We start from the raw sequence: 18,892 nt of genomic DNA on the forward strand, positions 1-18,892 counted from the left end.
AAGACCACCAGCAGTGAAAAAGGTACCATCAACCTCTTTACATTTCCAGCAAAGTCCATCCGTACTCTTACTTGTTTTACTGATGTCTTTAGGTGTAATGTACCAATCATAGAATAGCTTATACCAATTTTTCCTGAGGCTCTGGCTAGCAGTGAATTTGATTGCTTTCAACCAAAGATATTCCCAGTTTTTAAAGTCGATTTATTGACCCATATTTTGCATCAATTTTATCATACACAATTTGATCTGTTCTCTTTCCATATCACATTTCAATAGGAGTTTATATATTCTTCCCAAACGATGATGTTTATCTTTATTGATCAATTGTTCTAACTCTGTTGGGTCCCTTAAAGTGCCATCTTCCATACAGTCCTTCTTTAGCCTTGACACTAATTGAGAAAAAGTTAACCAGCCTATTCTTTTTTTCTTGGTTTTAAATTCATCCCATTTCTTTATTTGCTCATTTGAAGAAATCATATCCTGGTATATAACTAAGTCCATAACTTTTCTTTCTGCAATAGAGTAGTAAGCATCCATTGGAGGCCTCACTAGTGGAGGAAATAGGCTTCATCTCTTTTTCATTCTTGTCCAGAGTTTGAATAAATTGTCTCTTATTACATGTTGACATCCAATGTTCTGGTGTTGTGTCTGTTTCCAAAGATAAAAATGAAACCCTTCTTTCACTCCATCTCTCTCCAGTTTTGCTAATTTTGAATCAGGATTTTTAATCCAATCTGTAAACCACACTATACCAGCTGCATAGTAATACAATTTCAGATCCGGTACCGCTAGTCCTTTTCTATTTTTTTCATCTTGTAATACTTTGAATCTGACCCTTGGTTTCTTCCCATTCGAAATAAATTTGCTAATTTGACTTTGCCATCTTTCCAACGTTTTGTCTTCCACAGCAAACGGTAATGTTTGAAACACAAAATTTAGTCTTGATAACACATTCATTCCCCCCATCCAAGAAATTTTCAATTTTCTCCACCTCTTCAGAGCACTTTCAATTTTTTTGCCATGCTGATTTGTAATTGTCTCTGAACAAAGTCTTATTTTTGCTTGTAAGTCTTATCCCCAGGTATTTTACTGGATCTTCTGTGATTTCACAACCTGGTTTGCGCTGGATTTCATCCTTTTCCTCTTTTGTTATGTTTACTGCCAGTATTTTGGTCTTCAATTTGTTAACTTTGAATCCAGAAAAAAATGCCATATTGTTCTATTTGCTCCATCAGATAACTCATCGGATTTTGTGGATTATCAATACCACATCAATTATCAATCCCACATCATCGGCATAACATTTAACTTAAATTCACTCATTCATTCATTCGATTTTTACCTCACCCTTTCCCAACCAAAGTTGGGCTCAGGGTGGCTCCCACTCTCCTGGCCTTCCACAAACTATGCAAAACTAAACTATTCAATAAGGTTTTTCTGTGCAGGTAACAAGGATGCATTGTAGAAAATGGTTTCACAAACTTACTCAGATAAGTGATTGGGACTTGTGGTTTTACTGCTGTGTACAGCGTATTGTAAGTAGGATCCTATTATGTAGTTTCTGTACAGCTTAATGGGTCATGGTAATATTTTTTTATTTGTTAAATTTCTATGCCGCCCTTCCCCAACCAAGGTCAGGCTCAGGGCTGCTAACAACCATATAAATAAGTCATTAAAATCAATCACAAACACAATATTTCAGGATATATTAATAATTAAAATCCAGAGTAGTTAAAGCTATCTAAGATTACTTAAAAGATGGTGTCTAAATTCCTTTTATGGGTGAGCAAAAACCCACAAGGGACACAGCCAGTAGCAGCAGGGGATACAGCACTAGGGTCCAGCAGGGGAGACCAGCAGATGTAGAACTGTCACTATGTAGAGATTTTTGAAGCCACATTATTAATTGGCGGCTGAGCACACCCTCGCCATGTTAATATTGGTTCCACAGAACCCTGATTCTTGCCATATTGAAATATTGGTCATAACAAATTCTGGAATTTGTTATGGAATGCTATGGAATGCTCCTGGCCAAAGTTCACTGACTGTATAGTGACCTCCTTACCTCAGTAACCTTAAAGGGATTAGCTTCGGGTAATCTCATCATTCTATGTAACAGACAGCCAGTGTTTGCTCTAAGGATGCTGACTCCAAGATAGAATGTGTCATTGTCTTTCTTTCCTTTTGATCTCATTAATCATTAATCTTGGTATGCCTTGTTTTAGTTCCATTGTGTAATCACTGGCTGACCTTTGTTATCCATTGTAATATTCCTTAATAAAACCTTGGATGCTCAGAGAGAGAGAGCATTTCTCCAAGGAGAAAAGATACAGAATTGTCTGTCTTTCCTTCATCACTACCCTCAACCGTAAGCCTGGCGGAACATCTCTGTCTTACAGGCCAACTGAGTCAAGTCCCACAGGGCCCGGGTCTCATTCTACAGAAAAAGCCCTGGCTCTGGTTGAGGACAGCCGGATACACTGTGGGCCAGGGGCCACCAGTAAGTTGGTTCCAGCAGAGCTCAGTGCTCTTAGGGGGGTGTATTGGGAGAGGTGGTCCTGGAAGTACGATGCCATGTTTCTTTCTGGTGGTTCCAGATTTCTAATTCCTAATACATTAGTATTAGAATGGGGAAGGCACTGGCAAACCACCCCGTAAACAAAGTCTGCCTAGTAAACGTCGGGATGTGACATCACCCCATGGGTCAGGAATGACCTGGTGCTCACACAGGGGACCTTTACCTTTAATACATCAGTTATTGTGTTATTGGCTGGGGGCTGAGAGATGAGCCCCTTTGCAAGGCACATTGAATGTCCAATTTTGTTGATTCTACTGACTCAATATGTGTAATCCGCCTTGATCCCATGTAAGAAAAGCAGACTATTAAAAAAAAGATAAATAAAATAATTTTAAATAAATTCTAACCATTTCCTTATGTTTGCCTTTTTTGGTAATCAGAGACATACATGGAGATTTAATTTTAGGTTATTATGGGTAATAGCAATCAACAGAGTTTTCTTCATTTGAATTGGCCTGAGATGTTCAAAGCACACATCCAGCGACTTCTGCTTTCTGCATCTGAAAAGGAAATGTGCGTAGGAGTGAGAGTCGCTTGGCCATCGTGCTGCCTAGCAGGGCTCCCTCCTCCTGCCACAGCACAGAAAAAGCAGTGCGTGCTTGGAGAGAAACACATTCCAGCATGTGGAATCAGCAGTCGAAACAGCAGATTCAAGAGGGGTCAAAGGAGCTATCTTCGGCTTGCCAAAATATCATTGGCAGGCAGACAACAGGTGCTGTCCCAGAAAAAAGGCCAGAAGTCCGCTATGGACAATAGTCTACATTCAACTCACCCATGCACTGGGACCATTTTTCTCATGGCTGCAATTTGCTGCCCCATCTGCAGGTAGGTCATCCCCAGGGAGATGCTTTCCTCGGAAACAAACACTATGCTTTGAATGGAGGAGGCTATTTCAGAACTTTTTTAAAATTAAAGATTCATAATTGCATGCAAAGTACAAGCCATGAAAATACACAATATTTGGCCAGGTCTCTCCCTGGAGCAGAAGGCTCCTTCCTTATCTGAGCTCTCTTTTTTTGACTCCAAACAGATGATTTGCAGCAGCAGACTTGTACAACAGATCAACCTCATACGCACAGGCACAAACAACCTGGTAAGTTCATAGTCTAAGTCTATTCATGTTTATATAATAGTTTTTGTTATTGGAAAAAATTCGAAACCATAGCTGTTGTCACTGTTCCTTAATTTGTTGATGTTAGATCAGTTGTTAGATCAGAGAGCCAGTGTGGTGTAGTGATTAAGAGCAGTGATTTGGAACAGTGGACTCTAATCTGGAGAACCGGGTTTGATTCCCCACTCTTCCATATGAGTGGCAGACTCTAATCTGGTGAACCTGGTTGGTTTCTCCACTCCTACACATGAAGCCAGCTGGGTGACCTTGGGCTACTCATAGTTCTCTTAGAGCTCTCTTAGCCCCACCTATCTCACAGGGTGTCTGTTGTGGGGAGGGGAAGGGAAGGTAGTTGTAAGCCGGTTTGATTCTTCTTTAAGTGGTGGAGAAAGTTGGCATATAAAAACCCTAGCTTGGTTTTCTGCTGTGTGTGTGTAGGGGTGTGTGATATTGTAACCTGCTATGAGTCTACAAATGAGCAGAGAAAAGCAGGCTAAATACAAAAAACATTAAGTGAGAAAGATTAGTTATTTCACATGAAATGCTGACATTAAGCAAATAGGGGCAGCTATTACAGAAAGAGGGTACCTAAGCTCTGTCTTCTAAATAGCAGAGCTAAGCTCTGCGCTTCCTTCCCTTGGCCCTTCTGAGTGTTGCAGCATTATGTTGAAAAGCATGGGGGACAAGATGGAGCCTTAAAAGGCCCCATAAACCAAAGGCCAAGGGGTTGAGCAGCAGTCCCCCGGCACCATCTCCTGAAATCTGTCCTCTAGAGAGGACCAGAACTACCATAAAATGGTGCATCCTGGTCCCAGTGCTGGAAGGTGGTTCAGAAGAATATTGATGTGATACATTAGTTTCCTGCACCAATCCCTGGCAGACGGATAGGATTTTATGTTTCCAAGAATTCTGAACCAATTTGTTCAATAGAATAGCTGCTTCATGCGTATTTTAAAGTTCCAGGTTAAGCCTTCAGCAGCTAACATCTCAAATGACATTCTGCTAGATGGTCTATATACTTTTCTAAAGTGTGTTCTAATACTTCAAGGATGTTGGAGGAAAGCGTGTTGAGCACATCCTTAAAATAGTTCTATGTCAAACATAAAAAAGAGGTCAATAATAAAAGTTAATGGATATTCTGATTCTTTGTGTAAGGCAGACTATGTTTATAGAAGAACGCTAAGGAATATATTCTAGTGGGGTAATCATGTTAGTCTACTACACCCAAAATGGCAAAGTGTCTTGTGGCACCTTAAAGGCTGACAAAACAACAACAAAAGAGGAGGGAAACCAAATGGAACTCAACCAGAGTACTGATTCCAAACCAAAGAGGTTGAGCTGAAAAATGCTAAAATTACAAATATATCAATTTTAATAAGGTGCACATTCAAGTTAAAAACATAGGCCTCTAGCATAGGCAAAACATTCACATTCAATGTTTACAAACATTAACACCTGCGATGTACAATCTTATATTGAGCAAAGTAGGATCCAAAAAAGGACCAGACGCGTTTCTGCCTAAGAAGGCCTTCCTCAGTGGTCAGTAATATAGTTATAATTTAGCACACATCCTGATAATATAATTATATCATAAAGAACAGCAAAAATGTATAAAAGCCCCTCTAGTATACTGAAGCTCCCTGTATATTTATTTATTTCTTATATACTTGAACGTGGCTTCCATGTCTCACCTTCTGTTGCATGTCGGGCTCTTAAGGATGTGTATACATCAAGCAGTGTAGTAGGTCAATTGAATGTGAAAGTTTTGCCTATGCTAGAGGCCTATGTTTTTAACTTGAATGTGCACCTTATTAAAATTGATATATTTGTAATTTTAGCATTTTTCAGCTCAACCTCTTTGGTTTGGAACCTTAAAGACTGACACCATTATTGTGGCAGAAGCTTTGTCCTTCAGCTTTACTTAAAAAAAAAAAGTATCAAACATTTCTTCAAATGACAAAATTAGCATGAATCTTGAATCGGACACATTGTATTCACCTCTTGCCTTTTTAATACAGTGTGAAACCATCCAAGAAACGCTCTGCCAAATCCGTGAAGCTCTGAATGAATGCAAGTGCAGTGGTGCTAAGGTGCAAGAAGTTCAGAATGTGTTAGATAACATGAAAGGGAATGTGAGTATGTCCTTGGGAAACACATATTTCCTATATCTGAAAACGTAATAGAAAAAAATCACAGACCTATTGTGTGCAGAACAGCTGGGGGGGGGGGTTAGCATGTGACTCAAATGATAGTTTTCAGGTTTTTTTCGTTTTCTATTTTTCTACACAAGAATGCTTACATAGATGTCATCAGTAAAGATGGTTGCATTTCCTGTGACTTGCAGTAAAATCCTAAATTGTTTCTACTGGGAGGTTTACTTGGGTTTGGCATCTAAACTGGAGTGGGTTTTTGGAGCATCCAGGCAATGTTAATCCTAATTGTGCACTTCTAGGTGTTCTACTCTGTTATGGACGGATCACAGATCAGTCGAACAAAGGCAGCTAATAGCAAGCAGTTTATTCAGGATACATGACTGCAGTTCATGGGGAGAAAGCACAAGGTGCTGTCTCTGAAGTCTGTGACGCAGCACAGCTCAATTTATAGTCCCGACGCAGCATGTTCCCTCTCTCCCTCTTTGGCCAGCTGATTCTGAGGTGAAAAGTGACTGTTGTACCTTGTGCGCCCAAGCTCGCTCCTTCTAATAGCAAAATTCATAGTTGAGCATCTATCAAGAAGGCAGAAGAATGGGCTTCTTAAAGACAAGGCCAGGTTTTATGCAGACTCAGGGGGCTCTTCGGGCATGCAGAAAAATATTAGTTTGGAAATGGACACACTTCCACAGATCCTTTCCAACGGTCATCTTTAATTTCATTTGGTTGCCCCAGTCAAGGAAATGGTGGGAACAACAGTATCTTCCTGTGTTCATGAAAGAAATGTCCCCTCATAGACTTCTGAGCACAGAAGTACATGCAACTCCACAAGTTGCTTGGATGCAGTCACCCACCCTCCAGCTCTCTTTTGTACACCTGGTTCTACTGAGCTGCCCAAAAAAATCTATTTCTGCACACAAATAGCTTTGCCTGGACAGCTTATGCAACCACATTTACAGTAGAAATGCTCAATAGTTTCCCTATGAAATCTGGTCTTGTACATGTGTTCTGTGAAAGTCTATGGTGGGATTTTTGAAAGCATAGGATTCATCTTACAATTAAAATTGGTATGATGTTTCAGACTAATTTTTCTTCTTTTTTAAAGGCTACCTGCCAATTGCCGGAAAATGGCTCACATTCTACGAAGGCATTCTTGCGCAACGTAAAGACTTATATACATTCATTAGTCACTGTTCCATGCAACTGAAGACTAGAAAAGGCATTTTCTCAAAGAAAAGATGGTACCTGATAGGGAAAAAAACCCACCATCACCCCTCATTCATCTTTGTTATGCTTAAAATGTGCTGTTCAAAGAAGCCATGCGATAACTAACTAACAAAATTATTTTATGCTAGCTGCTGACAAAACAAATCCGATCTTTCTGGAACACCAACTGTTGGTTGTATACTTTAAATTGGGTCTACCCTTAATTAAGCCAGCAACAGCCATCTACAACAGAACGTTTGCTGTGAGCAAAAAGGTATAGATTAGGTCACAAACCCAACACTGTTGTTACTGGAAAGGAGACAATGGAACCTGACATCTCTAACTCTTTCTCATGGTGGTAGTAGACATTACTATGAAGTGAGGCCAAGAGAGTCCAGTGATAGGTGAACACATTAAGTTGATTCATACTGAAGTCAGCCATTGGTATATAAAGGTCAGTATTCTTTCCTCTGATGAGCCCCAACCCTCCAGGGTCTCTCTTTCAGCTCATCTACTACTGGCTCCTTTTAACATGAAAACAAGACCCAGTCGAAAGAGTATTGAACCACATTGGATATGACCAGCTCCCCCTATGGTAATGAATTGACAAAGCAAGATGAACAGTAAACATAAAACCACAAAAGAGGAACAAATCCCATTAGCACAAAGCAACTGGCCTTCCCAAATTTGGGTGACAGAGCAAGAAGGGGAACAGTGGTCCTTTCCTAGGCAGTGTTAGTGAGAGCCTTCAGCCAAGGAATGGACAAAGCAGGAAGCATAGTTCAACAGTGAGGAAATGTGTAACAAACATTAACCAGTATGCCAAAAAACCCCTTCACCCCACAAACTCTATAAGATTCAAAGCAGTTTGTTTTATTGGCCAATACACAAAACGCCTGGTGAAAATTGCCCAAAGCGCAGGACAATTCACACACTCATCAAAGGATTGCAAGCACGAATATAGACTTCGATAATGGGTGGTTACAGAGGCGTAATACACACGTAAGGACCCAAATGCCCAGTACTCGGGGGCCCCAAATTAGCATACCCTATTACAGAATTGAAGGTGGTTACAGAGAAAGTGATGATCTCATGCTCACTAATGAGGAAGAAGACCCTACAGTGTCAGATGCTGCTCTGTTTGATCCTAAGTGACTGTCTTCTTATCTTGGACCTTGATTTCTGCCAAGGCTAACTACGGAGGTTCCTAGCTGGTTCTTATCTGTGGAAAACCAGCTTATGAGGGCATACTAAGATAGTCTATAGCTTCTCTAATTAACTTCTAACTAGAGGGTAAAACGTGGCCCCTTTAAGTTTGAGGCCTGCTAACATCTATAGGTGCTTGGTGTGACTTTATAATAGATGCCAACTCTTATATGCTGAGTCTGACATGTTTATAAGTGCAGATATACTTTATTGAATACAAAGAATATATTTCAAATCAAAGAATGCATTTCCCGTAGCATATAATGATTTCAGGCATTTCACTATGAGGGTGTTTTCATGTATCACATTATTCAGGTGCCTTGAAACATTGGCTCTCTATTCCACCATGCTTTTTGTAACAAACAGAAATCCAATTGTATTTACTGAGCTCTTTTCTGTTTCAAAATTTGCCATGTTAGTTAAGATGATCTTTTCACCAAGTGGTATTTTACTACAGTGTGTGTGTACGTGCTTTGTAAATCAGCCACCTGCACTGCCTGCCAAGGAGCAAGGAACATGTTACCATACATCATGTGCAGATGTATGATAAAACAGTTGCCTGGATTCATCTCTAAAAAGTAAAGGATGAGTTAAAGGACTGGTGCCGATTCGTGTTTTGGTGCCCTTTAATATTTCCATGACATTTTGTTGCTGGACACCAACGTCCAGGAGCAATGGAGCTCCACCGCCCCCCACTGCTAGCACAGCCTCGCTTTTTTCGATGGGGCATTTCTCCCTATTTTTGCTTTAAAAAAAATTAAATCCCTTTTTCCCCCTCCTCAGTGGCAAGGAAGCCTCAGAGGAGCCACTGCTCTCGGCTGCCACAGATCTACCCCCCCCCCTTTAGGAATGGGCTGCCCGTGTAATAATAAAATTAACTTAAGCATGTGTTTAGCAGCCTCCCTGAAGAGGGAGATTTTCTCAGACCAGTACCCATAAGAATACGGTGTCGCCAACTGCCTGGAGAAAAAGTATCCTGTCCCTTTAATAGAGAGTTGTTGTGATGTTATTTACTAGGAGATGTTATTTATCTCCATGCTGTGAAAAGCTTCAACACCTATTTCCATACATTATTTACCAGCTTCATCCATATCCCACTTTTCTCCCCAATGGGACCCAAAATGGCTTACAACATTCTATCACTCGTCTTTTTATGCTCTCAATGACCTTGTGAGGCAGGTTAGGCTGAGAGTGTGTGACTGGTCAAGGTCATCCAGCAAAATCCCATGGCAGTGTGAGAACTGGAGCACGGGTCTCCCAGGACCTAGTCTGACACAACACACTCTCTATTTAATAGACCTCTATTAAAAGGGCAGGACATTTTTGGCCCAGGCTAGCCTGATCCCGTCAAACCTGAGAAGCTAAGCAGGGTCGGCTGTGGTTAGTACTTGGATAGGAGACCACCAAACAAGTCCAAACCTTGCTTCTCAGAGGCAGGCAATGGCAAAACCACCTCTGTTAGTCTCTTGCCCTGGAAAGAAGAGTTGGTTTTTATACCCCAATTTTCTCTACCTTTAAGGAGTCTCAGCCTGGCTTACAATCACCTTCCCTTCCTCTCCCCACAACAGACACCTTGGGAGGTAGGTGGGGCTGAGAGAGTTTTGGAGAGAACTGTGACTAGCCCAAGGTCACCCAGCAGGCTTCATGTGGAGTCCACCACTTTTAACCACTACACCACGCTGGCTCTCATATATGGAAAACCCTATAAGGTCATCATAAGTCGGTTGCAACTTGATAGCGCTTTCTACCACCATAAGAATTGTGGACATTATTTATTATTTAAATTATATTATGTACCTATGTAATTGGTATTAACTGCTACCTTGTTGTCATATTGTTGTTTCTTTCAGTTTCTCTGGTTTAATACTGATCTGTAATTTAATACATATTTTTATTACCACTGAATTGATAATATATTCAAGCTGACACGAGTGTCTTCTTTTTGTATACCAAGGTAATGATAACTATGTTAAAAATGTTCCAGTTACAAAGCACAAAATAAAATGCTAAGCAAGACTTTCTGGAAGTGTGATTTAACAAAGAATTCAAAATTCTGAGTTCAGCACAATTTATAAAAAGTAATATAGGCTGCAAGTTACATTCAGCCAGCAGGGCCAACTTAAATAGGTTTTGTTAACCGCCTGGAGAAAAATGTCCTGTTCCTTTTAAAAAAGCTTTTCTATGTGATGTTATATGTATCTGCTGATGTGATTTACCTCAATGCCTTGGAAAGATTCAGTTGCCATTTCTAAACATTGAACGTCTATTAAAGGGCCAGGAAATTTTTCTCTAGGCCTTTTGGCACTTCTCTCCAGGAACTGATGTCAGTCCTCTCAAGGAATTGCTGAAAATGCTGTGGTTTCCAACAATTCCTAGAGAGGTGTGACATCTGGGTTTTCCTGGAAGTGACATCATGCCATAAGGCAGAAAGGCAAGATACAAATTCTATAAATAAATAAATATAAATAAGTGTTGCTCCAATAAATAAATGTTGCTCCTAGGAAGCTCAGGTAGGTCAACAGCATGCAGCAGATGAATTTGTGTGGAAGGCAGAAAGCACCTATTATGGCTCCCACATAGCCATCCCAATAGGCTGAGCAGTTACTGTCCAAGCCAATTTGAATGTTTCTGGGTGGGAGGGGGAGGATTAGACTAAACCTTGCCTAAGGGCCTCTAGCAAGTTTTTTTAAAATCACTTCCACAGATGTGATGCTATTTTAATTCACATTCTGAAATATGTGGGTGTGTCAGATTTCGCCAAAGCCACTTAGCTGTTTGGTCAGAAGATAAGGCATATTTCCTCGCTGTAATCAGATAGTATGTTGCTGGGAGGATAAACAACCACTTTTTAAATGTTGTCATGTTTCTACTCAGTTTTGAGTCCAGATAGCAACCACTGTGATGCCTAACGATTTCTGAATCCTGGTTTGGACAGATGACGAAAAGGTAGCACTCAAATCTCTCATAGGTCTAACCAAGTTTAGTCCTACTGTCTGAAGAGCCACCGAGTTCTCTCTCTAACAATCCCAGCAGCCTGAGAAATATGGCTCCATTTATCATCATAACAGAGTTCTACTAACTTTTTGAAGCTATGGTCACTTTTGGAATTTAATGAGATCCATCACCAAATGGGTGCCATTGGGGCAGGACCAATCAAGATGAAAAAACCGTTCTAAGTGAACTGCCTTTCTAAGAGAGTTGGGGGCCAGCTGCTTTTGGCATTCCTTGCACCAGCAATACCTTCTGGAATCTTCTTAAGCACCTAGGGTTGCCAGCTCCAGGTTAGGAAATACCTGGAGATTTGGGGGGCGGAGCCTGAGGAGGGTGGGGTTTGGAGAGGGGAAGGACTTCAATGCCATAGCGTCCAATGGCCAAAGTGGCCATTTTCTCCAGGTGATCTCTATCGGCAAGAGATCAGTTGTAACAGCCGGAGATCTCCAGCCACCACCTGGAGGTTGGCAACCCTAGAAGCACCTCTTGTATCAATGAGGTAGACAAGCTCTTTGCCTTGGGGAAGAGACAGTGTTTAGCTTCAGTCATCAAGAATTTGCTGGCTAAAGAAGCAACAAGAACAGGCTTCCAAGGCTACAGTTAGTACTTAAGTTGACAACACACATCACAGTTGTGGCCCCCCGCCCCCAGCCCAGGATAAGCTCAGCGCGTTGCTCGTCAGCCAGCTGATACAGAGCAAACAGGAGTCCCTTGTCTTCTTCGGTTCCAATGGGGGTTGTGGTGACACACAAAAATCTCCTTGTTCATGTGAGCAGGACTGAGGTCTAGGCTTAAATGGAGGGGATGTCCCCAGATGTTTGTGATCAAAATTAAAAGTGATGGAGCTGCCAAGCAGACTTAGAAAGGAAAACAGAAAAATGGAAATGATCAGAGATATTTTACTGAGAAGAACCAAGGTTACAGACAAGCAGTAGGAGCATTTATGCACAAAGTACCATGCTGCTTATCAGTAACGGTAACTGATCCTGGCACCCATCCTACCCAGTACTTATCCCCACAGGGCAATACATTCAAAGACCAATTTTGAGGCTTTCCAGGAGGCCATGAAAGTCTGGGAACTGGTGCTTCAGATTGGCAAAGGGGGGGAGTGCAGGGCTGTTTGTTGGAAAGCTTGAAATGCTCCCCCCACCCTTTCAAACGAAATTGTAATCGTTACTCATTTTACTTTGAAAAGACATTAGGGTTTTTAGACCTGGTCACATCAGAAGGATGTTGAAAGAGAGATGTGGCTTTTTGATAGGGGAGTGGGAGGTAGGATGAGGAATCTACACACCACTGTGTTGACATCATTTCAGTGCCAACGTCAGAGGAGAATCAATGCACAGAAAATATGGAGCAGTTGAGTTATTATATCATGCGCCCTGAAGTCAGAGGTGAATCTAGTCTTCATATTTTTATTGCTGTATTGCTATTGTGAATCATGTTCAAAGTTTTTACTTCTGTAACACTTGTAAAAAAAAAAGCAAGGTGATGGACAGTGTAGTATAGTGGATAAGAGTATCAGACTAGTAACTGGGAGACCCATTTGAGAGCTTCATGTTCAGTGGTAGAGCATCTGCTTGGCATGCAGAAGGTCCCAGGTTCAATCCCTGGCATCTCTAGTTAAAGGGTGATGTGAAAGACCTCTCTGCCTGAGACCCTGGAAAGCCACTGCCTGTCTGAGTAGACAAGACCAACTTTGATGGACCAAGGGTCTGATTCAGTAAAAGGCAGCTTCATGTGTTCACCCAAGCTTGAATCCCCACTCATGCCATGGAAGCTCACTTGGGAGTCACACACACTCAGATTAACCCACCTCACAGGATTGTTGTGAGGATAAAATGGAGGAGAATGATGTAATCTGCTTTTGGGTCCCCTCTGGGGAGAAAGGTGGGGTATAAATGAATAAAATAAATAATATAAACTATTGGACCAAGCAAAATACGAAAACCATTGAGCTCAATGTGGGAGATCCTTAACAGATCTTTCCCACTTTATCGCATCATCTCTTGAGAGCTCCACAAAAGCTGAGAGTCATAGGGGATCCCATGAACAAAATGTAATAAAGCACAAGAGGTGCTGTGAAGAGGGAAAACTGGACAGCGCCACTCTTCTCTGTTCCACTGGGGGTGTTTCTGCATTCCGTTCCCTCTCTTCCACTCCCAGTTTTTGGGATCCGACCTATGACTTTTTAAGGATATAGCCTTCCCTCTTGGCCCCAGGCTTTTGTGCATGCAGAATACCGGAATGAGCTTCCTATGGAAACTGGTTTCCACGCATAGAATAAGGCTCCGATATGATGATAAATGTGGCAGGCGGCTGGTCTGTAACACTTATAACGGTCCCTCTTTATCATGTTCTGAAAAGACCTGTATTATGCTACCTCCTGGATTTTGGCCTTTTCCACATGCATCTCTTACCCTGGATTTTCCACATGGTCAGTCTGCGAGGCTTGGAATCGCATTCCACAATTTTTGTCCACACACCACCCTTTGCAACATTGTTTTCCTAGATCAGTTTCATCTTGTCTGCACTTTCCCCTAAAAGTGATGCTTGCTGGTGGGGAGCGTCACGTCATTCATGACATTGTGGAAGATGGTGCTGGATGCTCCCCCACCCCACTTCCCCATAATTTTTGGGGAGGTTGTGCATGTGTTCTAGCGCTGTGTACCACCATTAAACAGAAACGGTGGGAAAGTCTGCACAAAATGGATGACCCACACCAAAGCACAATCCACGATTAGGGATATCTGCATGCCCCCCCAAAACAAGTAGAATCTCAGCCCATTTGCCTGATTTGCTTTGCACTCAAGCACCATCAAACTATCAAAGAGAGAACCTAACAACACTGGTTTCAGCTGCAAAAGAGGGGGGATGTTTAAAATTTGTTATTTACACAGCCCATTCCTGAGGGAGAGGGCTGCGCCAGTGGCTGCACTCATTGGGGCCAGGCCAAGAGTAAATGGTAGGAGAAAGGAAAATGAGATGTCCGCTGCTCCCCCCCGCCCTAATTTATAGTATCATAACAATCATAACAGCCTAAGAAAGTTAGGTGAACACTTTAAACATTCTAAAGGGCCAACAGCAATACTGTCCGTAACATGAAGCTCTCAAATGAATTCCCATTTACCTACCCTAGGAACAGAATTACCAGCCCCAATTTCCTGCCCCTGAGGAACAAAGGACCAGGAGGAAAAAAGGCCTCTACATAGTGACCCTCTAAGAATTTCCCTTAGTATCTATGATGGAGACTAGGGAGGCAGCCAGAAGTGTCACATCCTACCCAAACTCCATCCTCTCCACCACCACCCCTAAAAATCTCCCAGCATTTGCCATGGCAATGTTGGGAACCCCAGTTGGGATCCATGCAATGCATGTATGTCATAATTCAAGAGATTTCTTACACAACCTATGTATTTTTTGAAGTGAGCAAAATGAAGAGATCTCAAAATATCTACATTGAGATACATCAGTAGTATCAACAGCAAGTCAACCTGAACACAAAGCAGATTAACTAGTTTTTTGCAGCTTTGTTTAACAATATTTGCCTTATTCCTTAATCATACTTTGTCTAGACCGCTGTTAGATACAAACTGGAAGTTATCAGATAAGCATGATTCAATGTACGCATTATGGCTAAACAGAAGTTTCCTAATTGCTGAGATTCTCCTCCCCCTCACCACTGCTCAAGATAATATATTCCTTACACTAACAGTATGGTAACTATTAATCAGATACCCAATGTGAATAATTGTGGTGCATATAATCCTAAACAGTTACAAACTTCCAAACCCATTGACTTCAACAAACTTAGAAGGGTGCAACTGTGTGTAGGATGGCATTGTAAGATGCAGATAAAGCAAATTATTGTCGTGCATTAACCACTTGCCTGAATTTAGTAAGTTACTTCTGTGTTTTCCATGTTGGATACTTTTCAAAGAGAACTCCCAAGAGTATAACTATCAACGGATACAGAGGGTAAAAATACATTGGGAATCCATAGGTTTTCATTTATTGGTTTCAATAAGCTTAACAAGAGATAGTGTACTACTATATATACACACACACAACATAAGGAATACAATTTGTATACAACATACAACAAAAATGTTAACTCTAAAAAGCTAACAATAAATAGGGGCAAATTGTACATTGGCCATTTTCTACCCTTATATACAGAATTGATGGCAAGGACTTGTGACCAGCTGCTCTAGTTTAGGAAGCGTAAGAGTACCGTGTAACCAGTTGCAAAGGCACTGGGGGAGACATTTTCCCTCTGTCTCTTGCAAACCTAGAACCAGATAAATGGTTTTTGTGGGTCACTGTAACAATATTTTAAAGAGGGAACACCATCTTCAGGCCAGATCTCCTGAATTCACTTGGAAGGGGCAGGGAGTGGGAGAGAGAACTAGGATATGCGTAGAAAATGAGCTGTAGCAAAGCACTAAAACCGCACTGCCATGTTCTTTCACTGGACCCCACTTTGCGAACTTTTGCTCCCTCGTCTGCTTCACAGCAGGAGCCAACGGCAGACTCTCTCAGAAGGGCAAGATAGGGTGAAAGGCAAAATTAGACTGCAAGGCATGTAGGCAGGTGATCATGGAGCTGCGGGTAAGGGGTAATGAGAAGCAGACCGTGTATTAGGTTTGGTGCCATACTGGCCATCGCCTATCACTTCAGCCACCAATACACAGCAGTCAGCCAATGGAGCCTCAACATGGGAGACACAGCAGGCAGACAGGGGCCAATCTGTAATGTTTCTTCCCCTTCTCAAAATTCTTAAGGTTGTGACTAAGCATAATTTTTCCCCCAAAGACAAAATAAAACAGGCATGTTGTTATAGATGGGTGTTTAAGACCAAATAAATGGCCCCGGCAGAAATAAACTGGAAACCAAATAAAACCAGTAAATATTCCAAATGGGGGGAAAAACCTGCCTGTTAAGTTCATGCTTTCAAAACAGAACAATTTTAAATTTCCTATTTCTCGACAAGTAAAGATTTAATATCCAAAGCAATGTTTATCAGATAAAATGCTAAGCTAATAATTCCAGCAGAATCAACGGAAAATGCATGTGGTCAGCAATCCCGTTGCTTCACTGTTTGGTATCACATTTCTTCAACAACATTATAAAATCAATATTCTAGCACACAGACAGCATGCTGAATGTGCGTCTCCATACCATGGAGCCACCACTGGGCTGCCAGATAGCCAGATTATCATTTTAAATGGAGATGTTATCCTTTGAGGACAATTACAAAAGCAGACTGGGTGGAATAGGAAGAGCTCGTGTATTCCTAGTCCAGCAGGGTAGATTAGGAATGTATTCTGTATCCAACAGCAACTGTTCTGGACGGTGATCTACCTCAAAATACTGCAGGTTCTCACTGATTTCAGACTACATGCTAGAAAATAGCACTATACTTTGCCATGATGGAGTAAATTTCAGCTTTGAGATCGATTCATTCTTCTGAAGAGTTACTGAAAAGCAGTATCATAGGAAGATGAATTTTAAGTCCCATGAAGTTAATGTTTTTATCACCTAATTTAGAGTAAACATGGATTCGATTTCTTTAAAAATAGACATTTAATTGTTTAATGGTTTTATGACCAGGTACCACAAGGTGTACAAGCTGTAAACTTCTCTTCAACCCACAGTACTGCACATTTTTTGGTGTTCAGACCCAATGGCGAACTTCAAAGCTACCCATGCCTTTATCCTAGCTCTCAACAGAAAAGGCAGCAGCAAACCTGAATTATAGTTCTGATGCTCAAAATGACATTTAATCTGACCACATACATGCTTCTCAAGTGTTCCTTAGCTAAAGTTATTGTATTTATAAAAGCAACAATGACCAAGACACAACCAAATTAATTCAATCTTTTCCGTCGCGTAACCACATCCCCCTTTTGTTTGGAGCACTTAACGTCACATCACCCTTTTTTAAAAACAATTCCAAGTCACACAGTCATCTTATGTTAACATTAAAGATCTTTGTTACAGAGTGTATGTTAATCACCACATCATGTACATGTAACAAAAAGAGCACATGTAAAATATTGTGTGTGACAGTTTAAGATCCTCAATAAGAGGCTAGGTTTGGAAAATAAGCAGGAAAGAAGCGAAGAAACACCCTGAAGCAGAAAAGGGAAATACTACTAATTATGAGAGAGCACCAACGTACCAAGTTGCCTCACTAGTGAAATCCCACTGCTTGTTTTATAAATTGTCCTGACACAGAAGATAAGGCAAGTGCAGATAAGTCATTTCACCACCAAAACTATGCAACAGAAGAAAATGTCAGTGGGCTTGTTAAGAACATTTCCAAGCTCAGTTTTCCCAGTCAAATAGAGGATGTGGTGTTTTAAGTGTAAAAAGAACCAAGCATTTGTTCTAAAATGGCTTGACCCTTAAATATACTCTTTTGAGCTTCCTGCAAACTGACAGCATTTCATTTTCAAGCCTAAAGTGCCGAATAATGTGCCACAGCCACACACAACAGCAGATGCTCTCATGGGAAGCCAGGTGAAACTTATTTCAGTTACCAGGATTCTGACATGTTCAACAGTAAAAAAATTAATTTCCCGTCAAACTCAGAAAGCTAATTAATAACAACCTATAGGCAAAGGGAAGAAGAGTGATAGTTGCTCACAGTACTCAGATGTCATTTGGGGCTCACTGTTCCCACTGTAAGCAGGATTCCCCAAATTACTCTCAGGAAACAGAAGTCATTTACATGGTTTCTCTGGCTGCCTCTATGTAACATGAACAAAGCCTCAAGGCAAACTGAACAGGGCTCCTTCTTGGTGCCCTTCAGCTTGGAATTTAGAAGCCTGCTGAAAATTAAAAAAAACTCCCTCCTCACTCCTGCAAAAAGAACACTTGTAGTCTGCTGAAGATAAAATGTATTTAACCAGAGCAAGGGAACAATGGATCCAAGCTACAACGTACCGCTCCTGTACAACCTTAACGGAAGCTTTTACGACCATATTTAAATGAATGGAAGTTATACAGCTGAAATGTTGAGTAGCTTGTTCCCATATTCAAACATGGGTCCCTCTGAAGGAAAACATATGTTGCAATTTATATCCAAATAAGTGCCTGCCCTCTGGACATGGGCAAGCCCAGAGCCACCTACATGTAAAACAGTATGAAGGCGTGGGTCCATCAAGAAATTTCCACGTGTATAAGTGAGGGGTACCACCTCATGCTATTCCTGGGGATTCCCAGTGCCTCAAGAACAGCATTTCAGGGGGCATTTTGGGCTGCAGCAAGAGAGGGGAGGCAGAGAAGTCACAAGGCATAGACAGAAATCCTTTCCAACAACAGAAACCTTCTGAGAGATCTAAGCCAAAGTCTATGCATAGGAATGGAAAGTTACTTATGTAGGTATTTGTGGAAGATATTTAGGGAATTCAGAGAATTCCACAAATCCGCAATTATCACTCTTTAAAAAAAACAGTGAAGTCTGTAACAGTGCAACATGGAACAATGCAAGAGGCAATATACACAGCAAAACAGGACTCTCAGGATGTGAGGTGCCATTTTTCTACTTACAAGGCTATTAAAATCGTCACTCACAAAATGTCTTCTTCCTATATATTTCATTTGAACACAGATTATCTCCCAGTAGATTCTCTTGCACAACAC

General features: G+C 41.2%; 1 protein-coding gene across 1 annotated transcript in view; it reads right to left on the reverse strand.

Annotated features, from left to right (window-relative positions):
• The window catches only part of SEPTIN8 (septin 8), a 167,887-nt gene that overhangs the window by 57,818 nt on the left and 91,177 nt on the right, over positions 1-18,892 (reverse strand). The window lies entirely within an intron of this gene.

The sequence above is a fragment of the Euleptes europaea genome, chromosome 1 (genome assembly GCF_029931775.1).
Source record: "Euleptes europaea isolate rEulEur1 chromosome 1, rEulEur1.hap1, whole genome shotgun sequence".
Lineage (NCBI taxonomy): Eukaryota > Metazoa > Chordata > Lepidosauria > Squamata > Sphaerodactylidae > Euleptes > Euleptes europaea.